This window comes from Panulirus ornatus, chromosome 38 (genome assembly GCF_036320965.1).
Source record: "Panulirus ornatus isolate Po-2019 chromosome 38, ASM3632096v1, whole genome shotgun sequence".
NCBI lineage: Eukaryota > Metazoa > Arthropoda > Malacostraca > Decapoda > Palinuridae > Panulirus > Panulirus ornatus.
The window spans coordinates 26829832-26854831 of NC_092261.1; the positions used below are offsets into that span (position 1 = coordinate 26829832).

The 25000-nt window shown below is 46.5% G+C and overlaps 1 protein-coding gene across 6 annotated transcripts in view; it reads left to right on the top strand.

Moving 5' to 3' along the window:
* The window catches only part of LOC139760934 (teneurin-m-like), an 874918-nt gene that overhangs the window by 208930 nt on the left and 640988 nt on the right, over window positions 1-25000 (top strand). The window lies entirely within an intron of this gene.

The following is a 25000-nucleotide window of genomic DNA, read 5'->3' on the forward strand; positions in this document are numbered from 1 at the left end:
AGTTCGAGTCTCTTGTTTTTTTTCTGTTTTCGTTTCTAACTTTAAGTCGGGTGTGGTTTTCAAAAACAACTGAACCTGGATATTTGAATTTGATGGTATATATATATATATATATATATATATATATATATATATATATATATATATATATATATAGGTAGCGGTAGGAAGAGACGACAAAGGCCACATTCGTTCACACTCAGTCTCTAGCTGTCATGCATAATGCACTGAAACTACAGCTCCCTTTCCACATCCAGGCCTCACAGAACTTTCCATGGTTTATCCCAGACGCTTCACATGATCTGGTTCAATCTATTGACAGCACGTCGACCCCGGTATACCACATCGTTCCAATTCACTCTATAGTCCTTGCACGCCTTTCACCCTCCTGCATGCTCAGGCCCCGATCGCTCAAAATCTTTTTCACTCCATCCTTCCACCTCCAATTTGGTCTCCCACTTCTCCTCGTTCCCTCCAACTCTGACACATATATCCTCTTTGTCAATCTTTCCTCACTCATTCTTTCCATGTGATCAAACCATTTCAATACACCCTCTTCTGCTCCCTCAACCACACTCTTTTTATTACCACACATCTCTTTTATTCTTTCATTACTTACTCGATCAAACCACCTCACACCACATATTGACCTCAAACATCTCATTTCCAACACATCCACCCTCCTCCGCACAACCCTATCTATAGCCCACGCCTCGCATCCATATAACATTGTTGGAACCACTGTTCCTTCAAACATACCCATTTTGCTTTCCGAGATAATATTCTCGCCTTCCAAACATTCTTCAACGATCCCAGAACTTTCGTCCCTTCCTCCACGCTGTGACTCACTTTCGCTTCCATAGTTCCATCTGCTGCCAAATCCACTCCCAGATATCTAAAACACTTTACTTCCTCCAGTTTTTCTCCATTCAAACTTACCTCCCAATTGACTTGACCCTCAACCCTACTGTACCTAATAACCTTGCTCTTATTCACATTTACTCTTAACTTTCTTTTTCACACACTTTACCAAACTCAGTCACCAGCTTCTGCAGTTTCTCACATGAATCAGCCACCAGCGCTGTTTCATCAGCGAACAGCAATTGACTCACTTCCCAAGCGCTCTCTTCCACAACAGATATGTATTCTTTCTTTCTTTCATATACTATTCGCCATTTCCCGCGTAAGCGAGGTAGCGTTAAGAGCAGAGGACTGGGCCTGTGAGGGAATATCCTCACCTGGCCCCCTTCTCAGTTCCCTCTTTTGGAAAATTAATAAAAAAAAAAAAAAACGAGAGGGGAGGATTTCCAGCCCCCCGCTCCCTCCCCTTTCAGTCGCCTTCTACGACACGCAGGGAATACGTGGGAAGTATTCTTTCTCCCCTATCCCCAGGGATAATATATATATATATATATATATATATATATATATATATATATATATATATATATATATATATATATGATCATGGTCATCATTTTAGAAAAGATTTTATTTCAAATAACATTTTCAAATTTTCTGTAAGAAAATAGATAAATTTTCAGATTATGACGATATAGTTATCAGATAGACTGATAGACTCTTCATGAGTTTAAAAACCTGAATATAGAAATCATATAGTAATTCGAACATATCTACAATCTTCATGTTAAATTTTACATGCAGACCTCAAAAATGAAACCAGTGGTGTTAAATGTGGGTTCAGATTAACGAAGGTTAGACATCAAAAATATTAAACTGTGTTTTATAGTTTTAAAATTTTTGAAAAGCAGCTCGGGACCTCCCCCCCCCGCATTAAACTGTCCTCCTTTTCATCTTCGTGAATGAGAGAGATTGAATAAATCCCGATATTGAAAAGTATTTTTCATTATTAATACAGACTGGGAAGAAAAAGAGGGCAAATAATATAAATATATATATATATATATATATATATATATATATATATATATATATATATATATATATATGAAGGTGCGCGTTCATATACACTTTATTCGTATATATATATATATATATATATATATATATATATATATATATATATATATATATATATATAATGTTTTTTCTTCTTTTTTTCTGTAGGATGAACTCTGCTGGACCTCAGGGTCAAAATCCTATTTTTCTGTAACATCAAAGTTGAAAAATATATATATATGAAAAAATATAAAAAAGTTGGCGATGCTCAATAATATTTTTCTCTCCCCCCCCCCCCCCCCCCCTCATCATCCTGGGGTTTGAAATGTCCTGAGAGAGAGAGAGAGAGAGAGAGAGAGAGAGAGAGAGAAAGAGAGAGAGAGAGAGAGAGAGAGAGAGAGAGTATCTCACCCACCTACCCAGCGCGTAGTGCTCACCTCTCCCCTGGCTTGAGGGACAGGGCTGCCTCCATCTCGCACTGTGTCTTCAGCCACACATCAAGTTTTCTTTCAAATGTTTCTCTACCAAGTGATCCGTGCTGGTTCCTCGTCGTCCCCCCTATATAATTCCCTCAATAGACTGTCTTTCCAGCTTTGTCTCCCCAGCTTTATCTCCCCAGTTTTGTCTCCCCAGTTTTGTCTCCCCAGTTTTGTCTCCCCAGTTTTGTCTCCCCAGTTTTGTCTCCCCAGTTTTGTCTCCCCAGTTTTATCTCCCCAGCTTCCTCACGAAGCCCTGGCATATTATCGTCTGAAATCTGTTATTTGATTTCGTTCTCTCGTATCCTGGCAGACTTCACGACTCTGTCTCCTCATTATTTAAAGTCTTATCAACACATTATTGTCATTTATCTTTGTAATGTGCTGCCATGCTTTCCATTATCATGGACTTATCTTCCTCCTTCTTTGTACACTATAAAGTCTCAGTTCTTCCAGCCTCTCATGATAACTGATAACATTGCTCAGCCTTGATATCGTTATGAAGTATAACTGAATTATCTTTACATTGTATACATTCGTTATATCACTGGTAACACAGCGGCGCCACGGTATTCATATATACTTCTTATGTATACATGTAAAATTTTTTATCGTTATTATCTTCTTTTTCCAGAGAGGTAAGTTCTCAGAATCATACCTCTCTTATTTTGTCTCGAGAGTCTGAACTTCTCAATACAGTCCATCACTCCAAGTTTCTTATCTCTGATATCTGATAATGCTTTGACATTTGTATCACTAGCTATATCACAGGCGTTCCCAACCTGGAGTACAGTGTACTCCCCCAGGGGTACATTGTACTTCTCAAGGGATAGTACATACATGAGGGTCTGGGAGTATAACCATGGTGTACACTGTTGTACATCAATGTACACCATGGGTCATGGAGAACATAAGGAGTATAGAGCACTCGCTACAAATCAATATAGAATCTTTATATAGCAGTTTAAGACCGATGTCAACATGAACATGATATAAAATCCATATGATTTTATCAAATTTGGATCTTTGATTTGTAAGGGGTACGAGGGAATGCCCAAGGGGGAGCGGGGAGGGGGTGGGGTGGGGGGAGGTGGGGGGTGGGGGGAGGTGGGGTGGGGGGTGGGGGGGTGGGAAGGTGTACAGACGAACGAACAGGGTCAGTGACCTTGGCTGTTAGGGTCACCAGTACAGATACACAGACATGGTGACCTTCGTATTTACGTCCAGAATATTCGTATAACCAGCTCTGGTGCGTAGTGTTCACCGCAGAACAATACAGAACAGCGAAGAACGGGTTGTGTGTGTGTGTGTGTGTGTGTGTGTGTGTGTGTGTGTGTGTGTGTGTGTGTGTGTGTGTGGAGTGTAGCCAACACAGCTGACGTGTGGGTCAGTCAGGAAGATAAGACACCTTCCTGGGGCAAAGGAGGGACACTCGACAACCACTGGAGAGAGAGAGAGAGAGAGAGAGAGAGAGAGAGAGAGAGAGAGAGAGAGACGTCTTGTGTGGGCGGGGGGGGTGGGGGTGGAGCCCCTTCAACCCTTTAGACCAATCGTCGCTCAGAGAGGCAGAGGGGAAAATAAAAGCTGACCTGTGAACTGGCTATTGTTAGGTGAGCGGGGAGAGGGGAGGAGTGAGGGAATTTGGTGGGGAGAGTAAGTTGAGGTGGGGAGGGAGGAGTGTGGGGGAGGAAGTTGGGATCCCACAGGGGTGGGTGGAGGAAGGGGGTGTGGCTGTGGGAGTCTGGGAGGGGGGTGGGGGGGGTGTGGGGGAGAGGTTTGGAGTGAGGGAGTGTGAAAAGTGCCGGAGTTTGGGAGTGGGAGAGTTTGGAGTGTGGGGAGGGGGGGGAGTTTAAGGAGGAGGTTTGGAGTGTAGCCATATTGGGAGAGGAGGAGGAGGAAGACTGGGAGAGGAGGAGGAGGAAGACTGGAAGAGGAAGAGGAGGAGGAGGAAGACTGGGAGAGGAGGGAGTTAAGGTGGAGGGCGAGAGAGTTTGGGAGTGGCGGTGGCATGGAGTTAGGGAGTTTGGTCTTTTGAAAGCCTGTGCGGGGAAGTGAGTTTTGGAGTTTGAGAGTGATGGAGGTTTGGAGTGAGTGTCTGGGGAGGGAGGGTGAGGGAGGGAAGGTGCAGGGAGAGAGGGAGGGAAGTTTGTGTAGGGATGGAGGGCCACCAGTACACATCCCTAGTTGGGTGGTAAGTACTGAGCATGTCATGTACCATTCCTTGTCCCCTGTGAATCAATGACAAGTTGACTGTCTACTTGTGTCTATCTGTCCTCGTCTATCTACTACAGAAAGCTCTGATAGACATCCCAGCGCTTGTTTTTTAATATATATTTTCGTAAGTACGAGTGTGGCCCAGTCATTAACTCTGGCCTGCTCACACAGGTGACTACATGTCAGGGAGTTCATAACACAGTGGGTTACGTTACGATACGTTATGTTACGTTACTTTACGTTACGTTAGGTTACGTTACGTTACGTTACGTCACGTCACGTTACGTTACGTTACTTTACGTTACGTTAGGTTACGTTACGTTACGTTACGTTACGTTACTTTACGTTACGTTACGTTACGTTACGTTACGTGACGTTACGTTACGTTACGTTACGTTACGTTACGTTACGTTACTTTACGTTACGTTACGTTACGTTACGTTACGTTACGTGACGTTACGTTACGTTACGTTACGTTACGTTACGTTATGGATCAGTAATGTCTGTATGTCTGTCTGTGGCTTGAGCCATCATGCAACATGTTACGTTCTCAAGGGGTTTAACCTGCTTGTAGATCACAACCACCCACTGTCTCCCACTATAATCACCCAACCACCCACTGTCTCCCACTATAATCACCCAACCACCCACTACGTCCCACTATAATCACCCAACCACCCACTACGTCCCACTATAATCACCCAACCACCCACTACGTCCCACTATAATCACCCAACCACCCACTACGTCCCACTATAATCACCCAACCACCCACTACGTCCCACTTTAATCACCCAGCCACCCACTGCCTCCCACTTTAATCACCCAACCACCCACTGCCTCCCACTTTAATCACCCAACCACCCACTGCCTCCCACTCTAACCACCCAACCACCCACTGCCTCCCACTCTAACCACCCACTGCCTCCCACTGCCGCCTCGTGCCACTGGACAGTATACCACCAGCTCATCTCGTCAACAAGGGACACCCGTGGACAACCCCCCCCCACACCCCCACACCCCCACCCACACCCCCCCACACCCCCCACCCACACCTCCCCACACCCCCACCCCCACCCTCACCCTGGTGGCAGTGGCTGTAACAGCGTTGGGGGGTGTGGGGTGGGGTGGGGTGGGTTGGGATGGGGGAGTTGGTGGAAGTAGACGAAGCTGGGCAAAAATCCTGACCACCCCCACACCACCACCCCCACACCACCCCCTTACCACCCTCACACCACCCCCACACCACCCCCTTACCACCCTCACACCACCCCCACACCACCCCCTTACCACCCTCACACCACCCCCACACCACCCCCTTACCACCCTCACACCACCCCCACACCACCCCCACACCACCCCACCACCACCACACCACCCCCACACCACCCCCACACCACCACACCACCACCACACCACCCCCACACCACCCCCACACCACCCCACCACCACCACACCACCCCCACACCACCCCCACACCACCCCACCACCACCACACCACCCCCACACCACCCCCACACCACCACACCACCACCACACCACCCCCACACCACCCCCACACCACCCCACCACCACCACACCACCACCACACCACCCCCACACCACCACCACACCACCCCCACACCACCCCCACACCACCCCCACACCACCACCACACCACCCCCACACCACCCCACCACCACCACACCACCACCACACTACCCCCACACCACCCCCACACCACCACCACACCACCCCCACACCACCCCACCACCACCACACCACCACCACACTACCCCCACACCACCCCCACACCACCACCACACTACCCCCACACCACCCCACCACCACCACACCACCACCACACCACCCCCACACCACCCCCACACCACCACCACACTACCCCCACACCACCCCCACACCACCACACCACCACCACACCACCCCCACACCACCCCCACACCACCCCACCACCACCACACTACCACCACACCACCCCCACACCACCACCACACTACCCCCACACCACCCCCACACCACCCCCACACCACCCCACCACCACCACACCACCACCACACCACCCCCACACCACCACCACACCACCCCCACACCACCACACCACCACCACACCACCACCACACCACCCCCACACCACCACCACACCACCCCCACACCACCCCCACACCACCCCCACATTAGTATTCTGCACAGGAACTCTAGACGTTGTCGGAATTTTCTCCCCCCACCCCCCCAACCCCCCACCACACCCCCACCCCCACACACCCAAAAGAAAAGGAAAAAAAAAAATTTTGGTTCGCCTAGTCTGAATATTAGTCACTTTTTTTTCATATATATTTTTTCTTTCTTTCTTTTTTTGAGGTTGTCATTGATGATGGCAGGGGACCAGCGAGTGATGGAGGGAGGGAGGGAGGGAGGGAGTGATGGAGGGAGTGAGGGAGGGAGGGAGGGAGTGATGGAGGGAGTGATGGAGGGAGTGAGGGAGGTTGTGTGTGCTGCACCACATTATAGTAGTCATGTTCCTCCTGGTTCCTCATCTTCTGTCAGAAATGTGGATTTTCTGATCAGTCTTGAGCTTCGAAGCTTCGAGCATTTTGAACGTCGAAGCGTCGAGCATTAAGGGAGTCGAAGCTTCAATCAATTTGAATGTCAAAGCTTCGATCATTTTGAGCGTAGAAGCTTCGATCAGTTACGGAGTCGAAGCTTCGATCAGTTACGGAGTCGAAGCTTCGATGATTTTGAGCGAAGAAGCTTCGATCATTTTGGAAGTCGAAGCTTCGATCATTTTGGAAGTCGAAGCTTCGATCATTTTGAGCACTCTTGTGGTGGGACACAGAGCTCACAAACACCTGCTTTATTATACGACCCACACGACCAGCACGGCCCTCCCTCCCTCCCTCCCTCACCCCTTGTACTGCCTTCCCTAGCTCCGACCCCCCCCCCTGTGTGGGGGTTGTGGTATGTGATGGGGGTTGTGGTATGCGGTGTGGGTTGTGGTATGCGATGTGGGTTGTGGTATGCGGTGTGGGTTGTGGTATGTGGCGGGTGTTGTGGTATGCGGTGTGGGTTGTGGTATGCGATGTGGGTTGTGGTATGCGGTGTGGGTTGTGGTATGTGGCGGGTGTTGTGGTATGCGGTGTGGGTTGTGGTATGCGGTGTGGGTTGTGGTATGCGATGTGGGTTGTGGTATGCGGTGTGGGTTGTGGTATGTGGTTGGGGTTGTGGTTTGTAGTGGCGGGAGTGGTATGTAGTGGGGAGTTCTGGTATGTAGTGGGAGTTGGGGTATGTAGTGGGGGTTGTAGTATGTAGTGGGGGTTGGGGTATGTAGTGGGGAGTTCTGGTATGTAGTGGGGGTTGGGGTATGTAGTGGGGGGTTGTAGTATGTAGTGGGGTTTGGGGTATGTAGTGGGGATTAGAGACAGTATGGGGGTGTTTGGACGGTGGGTTGGGGGGGAGGGAATGGTCCTCCATTCGTCATACATGATGTATAGATGAATGTATTTAACGCTACAAGATGTATTACGTAGGTATACAAGATGTATTACGTTGGTATACAAGATGTATTACGTTGGTATACAAGATGTATTACGTAGGTATACAAGATGTATTACGTAGGTATACAAGATGTATTACGTAGGTATACAAGATGTATTACGTAGGTATACAAGATGTATTACGTAGGTATACAATACTCTTGTGTTTTACGACGAGGGTGGTGGAAAAAAATATGTATATATGAATATATTATTGTAATAATACAGCAACAAATACGACAGGAAATTCATCAAATTAACATGAAGGATAAATTTTAAATATTTATGCGATTTTAATGTGGAAATTCTCAAAGCAATGACTAGTGTGTTCTGATGTATATTGACATCAGAGGTTTTCCATGGATGTGTTGCTTGTAAATAAAGCTATACATATTCAGATGTGTGTGTGTGTGTGTGTGTGTGTGTGTGTGTGTGTGTGTGTGTGTGTGTGTGTGTGTGTGTGTGTGTGTGTGTGTGTGTGTGAATGTATATTTATACATTGTCTTTCTCTTATTCTTTTTTTACCTGTTCTCTGTTTCCCCCCTGAGCGAGGTAGCGTGAGGAACAGACGGGTGTCGTATGGCAAAGGTTCCTCACTTGACTCCCTCTACTGTTCCTTATTTTGGGAAGGTGATAGTACAGGAGGGGAGGAAGTTTTCCCACCCTCCCCTATACTCTCCCCCCCCTCCTGGAGGGCCTGACGTGGCACCGGCCAATATGCCCTAGTAAGGGCCATCTCGGGTCAACAGAAAACGGGATGTGTCGGGTCAACAGAAAACGAGAGGTGAGACTATGAACGAAGCCATGAATGAGGGTTCCCAGGTGTTCGCATACCTTGGCTCTTGATGGCAGGAAGATTGAAGGAAGAGGGAAGGAAGGAAGGAAGAAGGAAGAGAATGCCATATGTGAAGCAGTTCGGGGAAAGAAGGCGATGTAACGGTTCATGCTCGTGTGGCTGGTCGCCGCACGCACGCGCGCACGCACGCACACAGTGGGAAGCAGCAGCCGGACGTGTGCTACCGGGCGACACCGGCCCAGGGCGAGAACACCTGTGACGTAGAGAGAGAGAGAGAGAGAGAGAGAGAGAGAGAGAGAGAGAGGGGTAGAGAGAGAGAGAGAGAGAGAGAGAGAGAGAGAGAGAGAGGGAGAGAGAGAGAGAGGGGGGGGGAGAGAGAGAGAGAGAGGGAGAGAGAGAGAGAGAGAGAGGGAGAGAGAGAGAGAGAGAGGGAGAGAGAGAGAGAGAGAGAGAGAGAGAGAGAGAGAGAGAGAGAGAGAGAGAGAGAGAGAGAGAGAGAGAGAGAGAGAGAGAGAGGGAGAGAGAGAGAGGAGAGAGAGAGAGAGAGAGAGAGAGAGAGAGAGAGAGAGGGAGAGAGAGAGAGGAGAGAGAGAGAGAGAGAGCGTAGAAAAACGAAAAATTCGAAAACATTTTCTCTGTTCATCGTCTTAATATCAGATACGTTCGCTCGTTGTTTTTGTTGTCAACTAACATTTAATTCATGTAATCCAGAGTTTCGTTAGAGCGAAATTTTCTCACATCCGCCCCGTTATAACGAAGACCGTCCATTGCGGTCAAATTTGACAGATGTCGGACCTGTGGAACCTGTCAATGTGCGGCTTGACATGGTTCGTCAGCCGGGTGCCTGTCAAGTACTGTCAAGCAAACTTTCTGTCACTAATGTGGGCCCTGCGAGGGTATCAGTCAGTCCAGCTGGAGCTTGACAGCCCTGGGAAGTGCCCAGCTGGAGCTTGACAGCCTCGGGGAAGTGCCCAGCTGGAGCTTGACAGCCTCGGGGAAGTGCCCAGCTGGGGCTTGACAGCCTCGTGGAAGTGCCCAGCTGGGGCTTGACAGCCTCAGGGAAGTGACCAACTGATGCTTGACAGCCTCGGGAAGTGCCCAGCTGGAGCTTGACAGCCCTGGGAAGTGCCCAGCTGGGGCTTGACAGCCCTGGGAAGTGCCCAGCTGGGGCTTGACAGCCTCAGGGAAGTGCCCAGCTGGAGCTTGACAGCTTTGAGGAAGTGCCCAGCTGGGGCTTGACAGCCTCGGGGAAGTGCCCAGCTGGAGCTTGACAGCTTTGAGGAAGTGCCCAGCTGGGGCTTGACAGCCTCAGGGAAGTGCCCAGCTGGAGCTTGACAGCTTTGAGGAAGTGCCCAGCTGTAGCTTGACAGCCCCGGGGAAGTGCCCAGCTGGGGCTTGACAGCTTTGAGGAAGTGCCCAGCTGGGGCTTGACAGCCTCGGGGAAGTGCCCAGCTGGGGCTTGACAGCCTCGTGGAAGTGCCCAGCTGGAGCTTGACAGCCTCAGGGAAGTGACCAACTGATGCTTGACAGCCTCGGGAAGTGCCCAGCTGGAGCTTGACAGCCTCAGGGAAGTGACCAACTGATGCTTGACAGCCTCGGGAAGTGCCCAGCTGGAGCTTGACAGCTTTGAGGAAGTGCCCAGCTGGAGCTTGACAGCCCTGGGGAAGTGCCCAGCTGGGGCTTGACAGCCCTGGGAAGTGCCCAGCTGGGGCTTGACAGCCCTGGGAAGTGCCCAGCTGGGGCTTGACAGCCTCGTGGAAGTGCCCAGCTGGGGCTTGACAGCCCTGGGAAGTGCCCAGCTGGGGCTTGACAGCCTCGTGGAAGTGCCCAGCTGGGGCTTGACAGCTTCGGGGAAGTGCCCAGCTGGAGCTTGACAGCCCTAGGAAGTGCCCAGCTGGGGCTTGACAGCCTCGGGGAAGTGCCCAGCTGGGGCTTGACAGCCTCGGGGAAGTGCCCAGCTGGAGCTTGACAGCCTCGTGGAAGTGCCCAGCTGGGGCTTGACAGCCTCGGGGAAGTGCCCAGCTGGGGCTTGACAGCCCTGGGGAAGTGCCCAGCTGGGGCTTGACAGCCCTGGGGAAGTGCGGGACTTTCAGCCGCTCCTGAGCTCAGCATTTGACAGGGACTAGGCCAGCTGGGGGCTGTCAATCATCGTTTTTATGTAATATTCATTTATTTTGATGTAATATTCATTTATTTTTCGTAATATTCATTTATTTTTATGTAATATTCATTTATTTTTATGTAATATTCATTTATTTTTCGTAATATTCATTTATTTTTATGTAATATTCATTTATCTTTATGTAACATTCATTTATTTTTATGTAATATTCATTTATTTTTCGTAATATTCATTTATTTTTATGTAATATTCATTTATTTTTCGTAATATTCATTTATTTTTATGTAATATTCATTTATCTTTATGTAACATTCATTTATTTTTATGTAATATTCATTTATTTTTCGTAATATTCATTTATCTTTATGTAATATTCATTTATTTTTATGTAATATTCATTTATTTCTGTTGAATGCATAATATTCAGTGTGGTAGACGGTGTATCTGTATTCTGTAATGTGCCTCACACTCGCCTGTAGCCCACGTCACTGTGTACACTCACCTCGGTGGAGTACATGTAATGTCTCGCCCACGCCATTACACATGTGCTAAACCAGCTGTCTGGACTAACTAGATAAGAACCACCTGCCAGTTTCTACTGCCGAGTCAGGTGGTGTGGAGGGCTGGCTGGCTGAGAGAGGGAGGGGGGGTGGAGAGTTGAGGTGAGAGCCAGCTGGTCAGGTGGTGAGGCCGGGGCTGGGGGGAGCCAGATGGTTGGCCAGACCCGGGGTGAAGGGGGGGCAGGAGAACCCCCTCCCCCCCACATCCCCCCCACATCCCCTACTCCGTCAGGATGTAGACAACAGGCAAGAAGTAAAGGGGGTGAGGGGTGAGGGGAGAAGGGCGAGGGGAGAAAAAAGAGGGGAAGGGGAGGAGGACGGCCTGGGGGAGGATGTGGAGGGGGGGGGAGCCGTGAGCTGCCTGGGGGGGGGGAGGGAGAGGAGACCCTTATGCTTTGCTTCGGAGCTTCGTTGAGTCGACCCGTGAGCTTGATGAATCACTACTTCCTCCTCTCTCTTCCTTATGTATCATGATTCACAATATTCCCTTCCTTACTGGACGACGGGTACGGCAACCACCGTGGGGGTGGGGGGGGGGGGCTTGGCTTTGAGGCTTTTGGGGCTTCGAAGCACTGGGCTTCGAACATCCGGGGCTTCGGAGCTCCGGGGCTGGACCCCGCACACGGGACGTGCTGCTGGACCTGTACACGGGACTTGCTGCTGGACCCGCACACGGGACTTGCTGCTGGACCCCACACACGGGACTTGCTGTTGGACCCGTACACGGGACGTGCTGCTGGACCCGCACACGGGACGTGCTGCTGGACCCGCACACGGGACTTGCTGCTGGACCCCACACACGGGACTTGCTGTTGGACCCGTACACGGGACGTGCTGCTGGACCTGTACACGGGACTTGCTGCTGGACCCGCACACGGGACTTGCTGTTGGACCCGTACACGGGACGTGCTGCTGGACCCGCACACGGGACGTGCTGCTGGACCCGCACACGGGACTTGCTGCTGGACCCCACACACGGGACTTGCTGTTGGACCCGTACACGGGACGTGCTGCTGGACCCGCACACGGGACGTGCTGCTGGACCCGTACACGTGACGTGCTGTTGGACCCGTACACGGGACGTGCTGTTGGACCCGTACACGGGACGTGCTGTTGGACCCGTACACGGGACGTGCTGCTGGACCCGCACACTGGACGTGCTGCTGGACCTGTACACGGGACGTGCTGCTGGACCCGCACACGGGACGTGGAGATGTGGAAGTAAAGGAGAGAGAGAGAGAGAGAGAGAGAGAGAGAGAGAGAGAGAGAGAGAGAGAAAGGAATGGTAGGGGATGTAGAGAGATGGAATGATGAGGGAGAGGACACAGACAGAGAGGGAGAGGACAAGTTATGTGGTTGTTAATCAGGATAAGAGAAGAATGGTGAGGGAGAGGAGGGAGAAGAGGGAGAGGAGGGAGAAGAGGGAGAGGAGGGAGAAGAGGGAGAGGAGGGAGAGGAGGATGCTGCCAGCGTGGACAGAAATATACGCTGTCTCCCGCGTTTGCGAGGTAGCGCAAGGACACAGACGAAAGAAATGGCCCAACCCCCCCCCCCCCCATACACATGTATATACATACGTCCCCACACGCAAATATACATACCTACACAGCTTTCCATGGTTTACCCCAGACGCTTCACATGCCCTGATTCAATCCACTGACAGCACGTCAACCCCGGTATACCACATCGCTCCAATTCACTCTATTCCTTGCCCTCCTTTCACCCTCCTGCATGTTCAGGCCCCGATCACACAAAATCTTTTTCACTCCATCTTTCCACCTTCAATTTGGTCTCCCTCTTCTCGTTCCCTCCACCTCCGACACATATATCCTCTTGGTCAATCTTTCCTCACTCATTCTCTCCATGTGCCCAAACCACTTCAAAACACCCTCTTCTGCTCTCTCAACCACGCTCTTTTTATTTCCACACATCCCTCTTACCCTTACGTTACTCACTCGATCAAACCACCTCACACCACACATTGTCCTCAAACATCTCATTTCCAGCACATCCATCCTCCTGTGCACAACTCTATCCATAGCCCACGCCTCGCAACCATACAACATTGTTGGAACCACTATTCCTTCAAACATACCCATTTTTGCTTTCCGAGATAATGTTCTCGACTTCCACACATTCTTCAAGGCCCCCAGAATTTTCGCCCCCTCCCCCACCCTATGATCCACTTCCGCTTCCATGGTTCCATCCGCTGCCAGATCCACTCCCAGATATCTAAAACACTTCACTTCCTCCAGTTTTTCTCCATTCAAACTCACCTCCCAATTGACTTGACCCTCAACCCTACTGTACCTAATAACCTTGCTCTTATTTACATTTACTCTTAACTTTCTTCTTCCACACACTTTACCAAACTCAGTCACCAGCTTCTGCAGTTTCTCACATGAATCCGCCACCAGCGCTGTATCATCAGCGAACAACAACTGACTCACTTCCCAAGCTCTCTCATCCCCAACAGACTTCATAATTGCCCCTCTTTCCAAAACTCTTGCATTTACCTCCCTAACAACCCCATCCATAAACAAATTAAACAACCATGGAGACATCACACACCCCTGCCGCAAACCTACATTCACTGAGAACCAATCACTTTCCTCTCTTCCTACACGTACACATGCCTTACATCCTCGATAAAAACTTTTCACTGCTTCTAACAACTTTTCTCCCACACCATATATTCTTAATACCTTCCACAGAGCATCTCTATCAACTCTATCATATGCCTTCTCCAGATCCATAAATGCTACATACAAATCCATTTGCTTTTCTAAGTATTTCTCACATACATTCTTCAAAGCAAACACCTGATCCACACATCCTCTCCCACTTCTGAAACCACACTGCTCTTCCCCAATCTGATGCTCTGTACATGCCTTCACCCTCTCAATCAATACCCTTCCATATATATATATATATATATATATATATATATATATATATATATATATATATATATATATGTATGTGTGTGTGTGTGTGTGTGTGTGTGTGTGTGTGTGTGTGTGTGTGTGTAATTGTGTGTGTGTGTGTGTGTCTGTGTGATTGTAAGAGAGACCAGTCTTGCTCAGATGAAGGTAGTGTGGGTGGCTGGTGAGGGAGGTAGTGTAGGTGGCTGGTGAGGGAGGAGCAATACCATTGTTGTGTTGGTGATCATCATGTTTACCCCAGGCCTGAGCAAGACAGATGGCCCAGCCTGGCCCCAGTATTACTCTTCCTGAGCAAGATAACCTTCCCTTACACCTGAGCAAGATCCGCCACCACGGCGTTGGTAATGCTGCATACGGGGGCCCCCTCCCCTCCTGGACCAACCCCCCCCACTCCTTCCCCCTAGAGGGACACGACCACACTTGTGGAAAGGACATGGTCTATATATACATATATATATATATATATATATATATATATATATATATATATATATATAGAGAGAGAGAGAGAGAGAGAGAGAGAGAGAGAGAGAGAGAGAGAGATGTATGTATGTGTATATGACATGACATGTGTATGGGTTGGGGAACCACATTCAGTTTTTCTGTCAACTTCAGTAATGTCTATGTTTGAGCTGACGAATGTTAGAAGTTACGTTTAAGATGGAACGAAAATAATTATCTTACAATTATCATCTTAATCAACAGTTGAAATGTATACAAACAACAGACGAAGATGTGTCTGTATACTCAAACCAGTGAAACGTACCATGGGTCACCAAAATACATGTGTGATACATGAGTAATACATATGTAATACATATGTAATACATGTGTAATACATGAGTGATACATGAGTAATACATGTGTAATGTGTAATACATGAGTAATACATGTGTAATACATGTGTAATACATGAGTGATACATGTGTAATACATGTGTAATATATGTGTAATACATGAGTCATACATGAGTAATACATGTGTAATACGTGTGTAATACATGAGTGATACATGAGTAATACATGTGTAATACATGAGTGATACATGTGTAATACATGTGTAATATATGTGTAATACATGAGTGATACATGAGTAATACATGTGTAATACAGGAGTGATACATGTGCAATACATGAATAATACATGTGTAATACATGAGTGATACATGTGTAATACATGTGTAATATATGTGTAATACAGGAGTGATACATGAGTAATACATGTGTAATACATGTGTAATACAGGAGTGATACATGTGTAATACATGAGGAATACATGTGTAATACATGAGTGATACATGTGTAATACATGGTAAACGTAATATAGTAAATTCATCTTGGAAATCGTAGTCAGTCGTGCGTGTTTTCGTGGTCAATAATTTCGTGTTCAGCGTCACGAAATCTATGAAGGGAAACTTAATTCATCGAAACATAAGTTAAAACTTTATTACTATCATTATTATTATTAAGTTGAAACTTTATTATCTTTATTATTATTATTATTATTATTATTATTATTATTATTATTATTATTATTATTTTTTTTTTTTTATTATTACTTCTATTATTATTATTATTATTATTATTATTATTATTATTATCATTATTGCCACTACTATTATTATTATTATTATTATTATTATTATTATTAATATTAAAAAAAAAAAATTATTATTATTATTTTTTTTTTTTTTTTTTTTGCTTGTCGCTGTCTCCCGCGTTTGCGAGGTAGCGCAAGGAAACAGACGAAAGAAATGGCCCAACCCACCCCCATACACATGTATATACATACGTCCACACACGCAAAATATACATACCTACACAGCTTTCCATGGTTTACCCCAGACGCTTCACATGCCCGATTCAATCCACTGACAGCACGTCAACCCCGGTATACCACATCGCTCCAATTCACTCTATTCCTTGCCCTCCTTTCACCCTCCTGCATGTTCAGGCCCCGATCACACAAAATCCTTTTCACTCCATCTTTCCACCTCCAATTTGGTCTCCCTCTTCTCCTCGTTCCCTCCACCTCCGACACATATATCCTCTTGGTCAATCTTTCCTCACTCATCCTCTCCATGTGCCCAAACCATTTCAAAACACCCTCTTCTGCTCTCTCAACCACGCTCTTTTTATTTCCACACATCTCTCTTACCCTTACGTTACTTACTCGATCAAACCACCTCACACCACACATTGTCCTCAAACATCTCATTTCCAGCACATCCACCCTCCTGCGCACAACTCTATCCATAGCCCACGCCTCGCAACCATACAACATTGTTGGAACCACTATTCCTTCAAACATACCCATTTTTGCTTTCCGAGATAATGTTCTCGACTTCCACACATTCTTCAACGCTCCCATTGTTATTATCATTATTTGTATTATTATCATTGTAGTTATTATTGTTGTTATCATTGTCCTTATCATTATTATTACTATCATTGTTTATTGGTCCCTGTCCGTCATCAAAGTAATCTCTCACAAGATTATAACTTTAATACTTCAAAAGTAATATTGACGTATGATGTATAGCAAAGATCAGGTCAGAAAAGGATTAGAATTTGATCATCCAACATCTAAGACTAAATTATGTCAAAATCATTTCTAAGATTTTTGTGAGAATTGATCATGTTTGTTGATGTGTTCTCACACGTATGGTGAGGAGCGCTCATATATTATGAGTTGTGAGTACGACCCTTAGCACGACCGTACGACCCTTGAGCACGACGGTACGACCCTTGAGCACGACGGTATGACCCTTGAGCCCGACGATACGACCCTTGAACACGACGGTACGACCCTTGAGCACGACGGTACGACCCTTGAGCACGACGGTACGACCCTTGAGCACGACGGTACGACCCTGGAGCACGACGGTACGACCCTTGAGCACGACGGTACGACCCTTGAGCACGACGATACGACCCTTGAACACGACGGTACGACCCTTGAGCACGACGGTACGACCCTTGAGCACGACGGTACGACCCTGGAGCACGACGGTACGACCCTTGAGCACGACGGTACGACCCTTGAGCACGACGGTACGACCCTGGAGCACGACGGTACGACCCTTGAGCACGACGGTACGACCCTTGAGCACGACGGTACGACCCTGGAGCACGACGGTACGACCCTTGAGCACGACGGTACGACCCTTGAGCACGACGGTACGACCCTTGAGCACGACCGGTACGACTCCCTCACTTTAGAGATTTGAGTTGAACATCACCCATGATGTACAGTATCTTGTGTGTGAGACACTGCCTCACTGGTTCACGTCGCATGGCCTCACAAACGTGGCTCAACCTCCCCTGCTCGGCTTCCTGCAGTGTCCTTTTTGAAGGACGTGAGTGTTTACGTGATCCAAGTCAACCTACTTACCCAGCGACTGATGTGTCTGTCAGTCTAATTCTAACTCATCAAAATAACATATCAGCAAATCTAACCTCTCTATTTGGCTGTCAGTCTAATTCTAACTCATCAAAACAACATATCAACCAATCTAACCTCTCTATTTGGCTGTCAGTCTAATTCTAACTCATCAAAACAACATATCAACCAATCTAACCTCTCTATTTGGCTGTCAGTCTAATTCTAACCCATCAAAACAACATATCAACCAATCTAACCTCTCTATTTGGCTGTCAGTCTAATTCTAACTCATCAAAATAACATATCAACAAACCTAACCTCTCTATTTGGCTGTCAGTCTAATTCTAACTCATCAAAATAACATATCAACAAACCTAACCTCTCTATTTGGCTGTCAGTCTAATTCTAACTCATCAAAATACCATATCAACCAATCTAATCTCTATTTTCACGTTTGATGATTATAATAATCACTCACTTCTGGCAAGTAATCAAGACTCAGACATTATGAATGAGTAATCAAGCTATGAGTTTGTGAGTTACTCGTGAGTTACGTACGTGAGTGTGATGAGGAGGGGGGGGGTGTAGAATATATGATGATATGAACTTTGGTGTGAGTGTCACGAGAGATGATTACAAAGATACGAGGATGATTAAAAGTGATTAAAAGTGATCAGGTTAGATTAATCTACTCACAGAGAGTTGACAATGCTCTGTGATGTGTGTTATGAGACGACATGTGAGCACATTGTGGTCACCTAAGGTGTGGGTGTTTGTATGACCTGAGAAAACAAGTCGAACTGCCGTGCCAACACTGACAACGGTGCCACCACTGACCCCAAGTGCCACCAGTGACCTCAAGTGCCATCAGTGACCTCAAATGCCACCACTGACCCCAAGTGCCACCACTGACCCCAGGTGCCACCACAGGCCCCAAGTGCCACCACTGTCCCCAGGTGCCACCACTGAAGCCAAGTGCCACCACAGACCCCAGGTGCCACCAGTAACCCGAAGTGCCACCAGTGACCCCAAGTGCCACCAGTGACCTCAAGTGCCACCAGTGACCCCAAGTGTCACCAGTGACCTCAAGTGCCACCACTTGACCCCAGGTGCCACCACTGAAGCCAGGTGCCGCCAAGTGCCACCATTGACCCCCCTCCCCCCCCGGCACCGCCATTAAACCCGGGTTGTGTACCATCGAGCGTGGCTGAAGGGTTTGGTTTGAGAGCGTTGGTCGTGTTGACCCGGCGACCTGGAGGTGTCCGGCCTATATAAACCAACCCCCTCCCCCCCTCACCCTCCCCCTCCCCCCTCACCCTCCCCCTCCCCCCCCACATCTTCTTTGAGGTGCTCTCGCCCTCCCCTCCCCAGGAAGAGTGCCAGGCTACCCCCCCCCACCACCAGGAACTGGAGGACAATAGGTAGTTAGAAGGCATTACGGCATGAACAGACCACAAGTATTGCGGGTTAATCCCACTTGACCTAAACTTTCCCCCAAACTTTTCATTTTCCCTTAAATGGGGGTAGGGGGGGTGTTAGGGGGTGGGGGGGGTCGGAAACTTTCCCCTCCCCCTCCCTCCCCCCCTCCCTCCCCCTCCTCCCCCACTACACATTTCCTTTCCAGACTTTTCCTTTTTATTCTATTATGACCTTTTGTTAGTCTTGGTCCCCCCCCCCACCCCTCCACCCCCCTCTACCCTCCTCCCTCCCCCTCTACCCTCCACCTTCCACCCTCCAACCCCCCACCCCTCCCTCCCCCTCCACCCTCCACCCCCCTCCCTCCCCCTCTACCCCGTCGAAGTTGAGGAATATAGGACTGCAAGCTTAAGCTTAGGTTAAGGTGTAGGAATCCAAGCTTAAGCTTAGATCAAGGTATGCATACATCTTGCCTCTGTACACTCGTACAGGGAAATTCCCTGAAATTCATGTAGGACATTTTGTTGATGTAGAATAAACACTGATTTTCTATTTATCGTTTAAGACCACAAGACATTTTCTTTGTTTTTTTTGCTGGTTTTGAAGTTTTCTTGTCATAAGTTTTTTGTTTTCGTTTTCTTTTGTCATGCGTTTTTGTTTGGTATATTGAGTATATATAAGTTTTTGTTTGGTATATTGAGTATATATAAGTTTTTGTTTGGTATATTGAGTATATATAAGTTTTTGTTTGGTATATTGAGTATATATAAGTTTTTGTTTGGTATATTGAGTATATATAAGTTTTTGTTTGGTATATTGAGTATATATAAGTTTTTGTTTGGTATATTAAGTATATATAAGTTTTTGTTTGGTATATTGATTATATATAAGTTTTTGTTTGGTATATTGAGTATATATAAGTTTTTGTTTGGTATATTAAGTATATATAAGTTTTTGTTTGGTATATTGAGTATATATAAGTTTTTGTTTGGTATATTAAGTATATATAAGTTTTTGTTTGGTATATTAAGTATATATAAGTTTTTGTTTGGTATATTGCGTATATATAAGTTTTTGTTTGGTATATTGCGTATATATAAGTTTTTGTTTGGTATATTGAGTATATATAAGTTTTTGTTTGGTATATTGAGTATATATAAGTTTTTGTTTGGTATATTGATTATATATAAGTTTTTGTTTGGTATATTAAGTATATATAAGTTTTTGTTTGGTATATTGATTATATATAAGTTTTTGTTTGGTATATTGAGTATATATAAGTTTTTGTTTGGTATATTAAGTATATATAAGTTTTTGTTTGGTATATTGAGTATATATAAGTTTTTGTTTGGTATATTAAGTATATATAAGTTTTTGTTTGGTATATTAAGTATATATAAGTTTTTGTTTGGTATATTGCGTATATATAAGTTTTTGTTTGGTATATTGCGTATATATAAGTTTTTGTTTGGTATATTGAGTATATATAAGTTTTTGTTTGGTATATTGAGTATATATAAGTTTTTGTTTGGTATATTGATTATATATAAGTTTTTGTTTGGTATATTGATTATATATAAGTTTTTGTTTGGTATATTGATTATATATAAGTTTTTGTTTGGTATATTGAGTATATATAAGTTTGGTGTGGTTATGTAGACGTCCTGAAGTGCTTTGTGATATTCATATTTATTTCTAATTATCAGCACTTTCCCTTATCTTCACTATAATTATCTCTTTATCTCAGTTAAGACTCGACCTTCATGCCCGTCGTGACGCCGCTTTGCAACATCAACACTAATTACGAATTTAGTTGTTTCATCTGAATATGATAACCCACGAGTGTGTGTGTGTGTGTGTGTGTGTGTGTGTGTGTGTGTGTGTGTGTGTGTGTGTGTGTGTGTGTGTCTTGGTGATGTATTGACTATGGAACATCCCAGCCTCAGGGAGGGTATGGAACATCCTGGACTTCAGGATCCTAGGATATAGGAGCTCCAGGACTTTAGGATCCTAGGACTTAGGAGATGCAGGACTTGAGGATCCTACCATATAGGAGTCTAGGACTTCAGGATCCTAGGATTTAGAAGCCCCAAGGACCTCTGAGCCTCAGAATCTAAGAGCTCCAAGGGCGTCTGAGCCTTTGGATATGATGTCCCAAGGGCCTGTGAGTCGTAGGATCTAGGAGCCTCAAACGCCTCTGAGGCTTAGGATCTAGGGCCACAAGGGCCTGTGAATCGTAGGATCTAGGAGCCTCAAACGCCTCTGAGCCTTAGGATCTAGGGCCACAAGGGCCTGTGAGTCGTAGGATCTAGGAGCCTCAAGGGCCTGCCAGTACACCAGCAGGATCTTGGAGTGACAAGGATTTAGCCAACATAGGATGTAGGACTCCCCATGACCTGACCAGTTACAGGAAGCAAAGGAATCGGAATTCACAGCCTCGAGGCTCAAAGGATCCGGGAACCATGGAGTGTAGGAGCCACGAAGGATCCAGGTTTAATATTCAGCATTTCGTATTAACTCCAGCATTTACAGGAGCGACTTGACCCATCCTTGACTCGATAGAGTTAGGAATTAGTTCCTCCTCCAAAAAACTTCCATCTAGGAATTAAGATCTCTCAGAATTTGACAGCTGGAGTGCAGGAAATCATGAATGTAGGTAAGATAATACCAGCTAATTCTTGGAATTAAGAACCTAGACTTTAGGGTGGACCCCTTTGGTTTAGGGACCGCTGGAATTAAAGGCCAAAGAATTAATGTATCATGGTATTGAAGCACTGAGAAATTAAGGCTCCTCCGTGTATGGTTAGGTCAGGTTAGGTCAGGTTAGGTTAGGGTTAGGTTGGGTTAGGTTAGGTTAGGTTAGGTTGGGTTAGGTTAGGTTAGGTTAGGTTAGGTTAGGTTAGGTTAGGTTAGATTAGGTTAGGGTTAGGTTGGCTTAGGTCAGGTTAGGTTAGGTTAGGTTAGGTTAGGTTAGGTTAGGTCAGGTCAGGTTAGGTTAGGTTAGGTTAGGTTAGGTTAGGATAGGAATCCTTTGGATTTTATGAGCCACAGGATCTAGGGAATTTAGGAGTGTAAGATTCTGGGAGACAACACGTAGGATTCATCGGAATTTAAGGAGTAAGGAAGAGGTGTCCTTGGAATTTAAGGAAGTTAAGGATATAGGAAATGAGTAATGATAATTCCCACACCCTCTTACCACGACAGGTGTAGGAGGCGTGGATAAGGTGTCCTGGGAATTTAGGATCTAAGGAAGTAGGAGGGAAGGAAGAGGAAGCCTTACGGAATTTAGGAGCCTCGAGAATTTAAGAGGTGAGTATTTATGGGGGGGGGGGTCCAGGGGCCTGGTACAAGGGCCATAACTCACACCAAGCGCTCGACAGTGACAGAGGGAGGAACCATTTATCCTACAGGTTTGATAGACACACACACACACACACACACACACACACACACACACACACACACACACACACACATACACACACACACACACACACACACACACACACACACACACACACACACACACACACACATACACACACACACACACACACACACACAGCGCTGGGAGCCGCCCCCCTCCCCCCCTCTCCCCCTTAATTATAATTACAGAGTCTGGGGATAAAGGCTCCGCCTCGAGTAATTGTGTGCTGCAAGTAATGGATGCTCTCATTATAGACTGATGTTGTTTTCTAAGGGTTGCGATGTTTTAATGGTCGGCGGCTGAAGGTGTGGATGGTAATGGTTACAGGGTAATGGTGTTATATGATGGGGTTAATGGATGGTCTGTCTATTGGGTGCGGTGGCTAATGGGTTCTGTAAGAAATGGGTCTTGTGGCTAATAGGGTCTGTAGCTGTTGTTGATGTGGCTAATGGAGGGTCTGGCTAATAGAGGGTCTAGCTAATGGAGGGTCTGGCTAATGGAGGGTCTGGCTAATGGAGGGTCTGGCTAATGGAGAGCCCAGATAATGGAGGGTCTGGCTAATGGAGGGTCTGGCTAATGGAGGGTCTGGCTAATGGAGGGTCTGGCTAATGGAGAGCCCAGATAATGGAGGGTCTGGCTAATGGATGTTGCCAGTTATCGTTTTTTTCCATGAATAATTTTCAAAGTAATATTTATCTCTTAACTAATGGTTTAATACAGTTGTGATAAACAGGTGTTATGGCTTATCTGGAAGTAAGGTTGTGGTATTTAGTGAGAGTTGTGAGTAGTGTATATGTATGTAATTAGTGAGAGTTGTGAGTAGTGTATATGTATGTAATTAGTGAGAGTTGTGAGTAGTGTATATGTATGTAATTAGTGAGAGTTGTGAGTAGTGTATATGTATGTAATTAGTGAGAGTTGTGAGTAGTGTATATGTATGTAATTAGGGAGAGTTGTGAGTAGTGTATATGTATGTAATTAGCGATGTTGGTAATTAAAGTAATTTTTTCCCCTTTGCTTTACGAGAGCAGTTAAGGACGTAATGGGTAATTAAGGATGAACCGTAAGGACTGGGTAATGATTAATGAAGGTTACTAATTACCCGCTAACCCCCCCCCCACCCCCCCTCCCCCCCTCCCTTGGAGCATCGAAGCAGAGGGGCTAATAAGAATTTTGATTAATGAACCTTTGGAGTTAATAATCTCTAATGGTGTAGTCTGTGTAGAGGGGGGGGGGGGAGGGAGGGAGGGGGGGGTAAATCTAGATTGAGCCCTGTCTAGTGCAATTCAAATTCTAGAGCCGTTAAGGTCTTCATCTCTAGGTGTTAATGGTAGATATTTACTGGTGTAGCAATAGAGTCGTTGATTATATAGTCTTGTAATGGTCATGGGGGCCTTATGGTGTTATGGGCGTCATAATAAAGGAGGGGAGTGTTGTGTTACGTCATTGTAGTGAAAATGGGGGGACTGCATAGCCCGAGTGTGGGGGCTGGTCTCTCTCTCTCTCTCTCTCTCTCTCTCTCTCTCTCTCTCTCTCTCTCTCTCTCTCTCTCTCTCTCTCTCTCTCTCTGTATCACACACACACACACACACACACACACACACACACACCCTGCAGATGACGTAACAGCCCAGTAAACACACACACACACACACACACACACACACCCTGCAGATGACGTAACAGCCCAGTAAACAGTGTAGTACTGCCTCAAACTGCCGGACGCACGACACAGCCATCGCTGCCCGGGTTGTATACTGCGGGCAAAACAAACGCGCATCGACGTATTGAATTGTTCCAGGGTTCGTATCCCAGCGGGTGTGTGGTATCGAGAGGAACTTCCGTCTCCTGTTGAATTTATGAACAGAAAAAGAACAGCGGGTTGAGCATGTGCATAGTTTCAACCCCCCCCCCCCACCCCTGCCACCACTTGCTCGTAGAGAGAGAGAGAGAGAGAGAGAGAGAGAGAGAGAGAGAGAGAGAGAGAGAGAGAGAAAGAGAGAGAGAGAGAGAGAGAGAGATAGAGAGAGAGAGAGAGATTCTTTTTTCCTACGTTTCTTTCGTCTCTCTTTCATTCCCATAGTTTCTACCCCCTCACCCCCCCACACCACCACTTCCTCGTAAAGAGAGAGAGAGAGAGAGAGAGAGAGAGAGAGAGAGAGAGAGAGAGAGAGACATTCTCTTTTTTTCCCTAGGTTTCTTTCTACCGT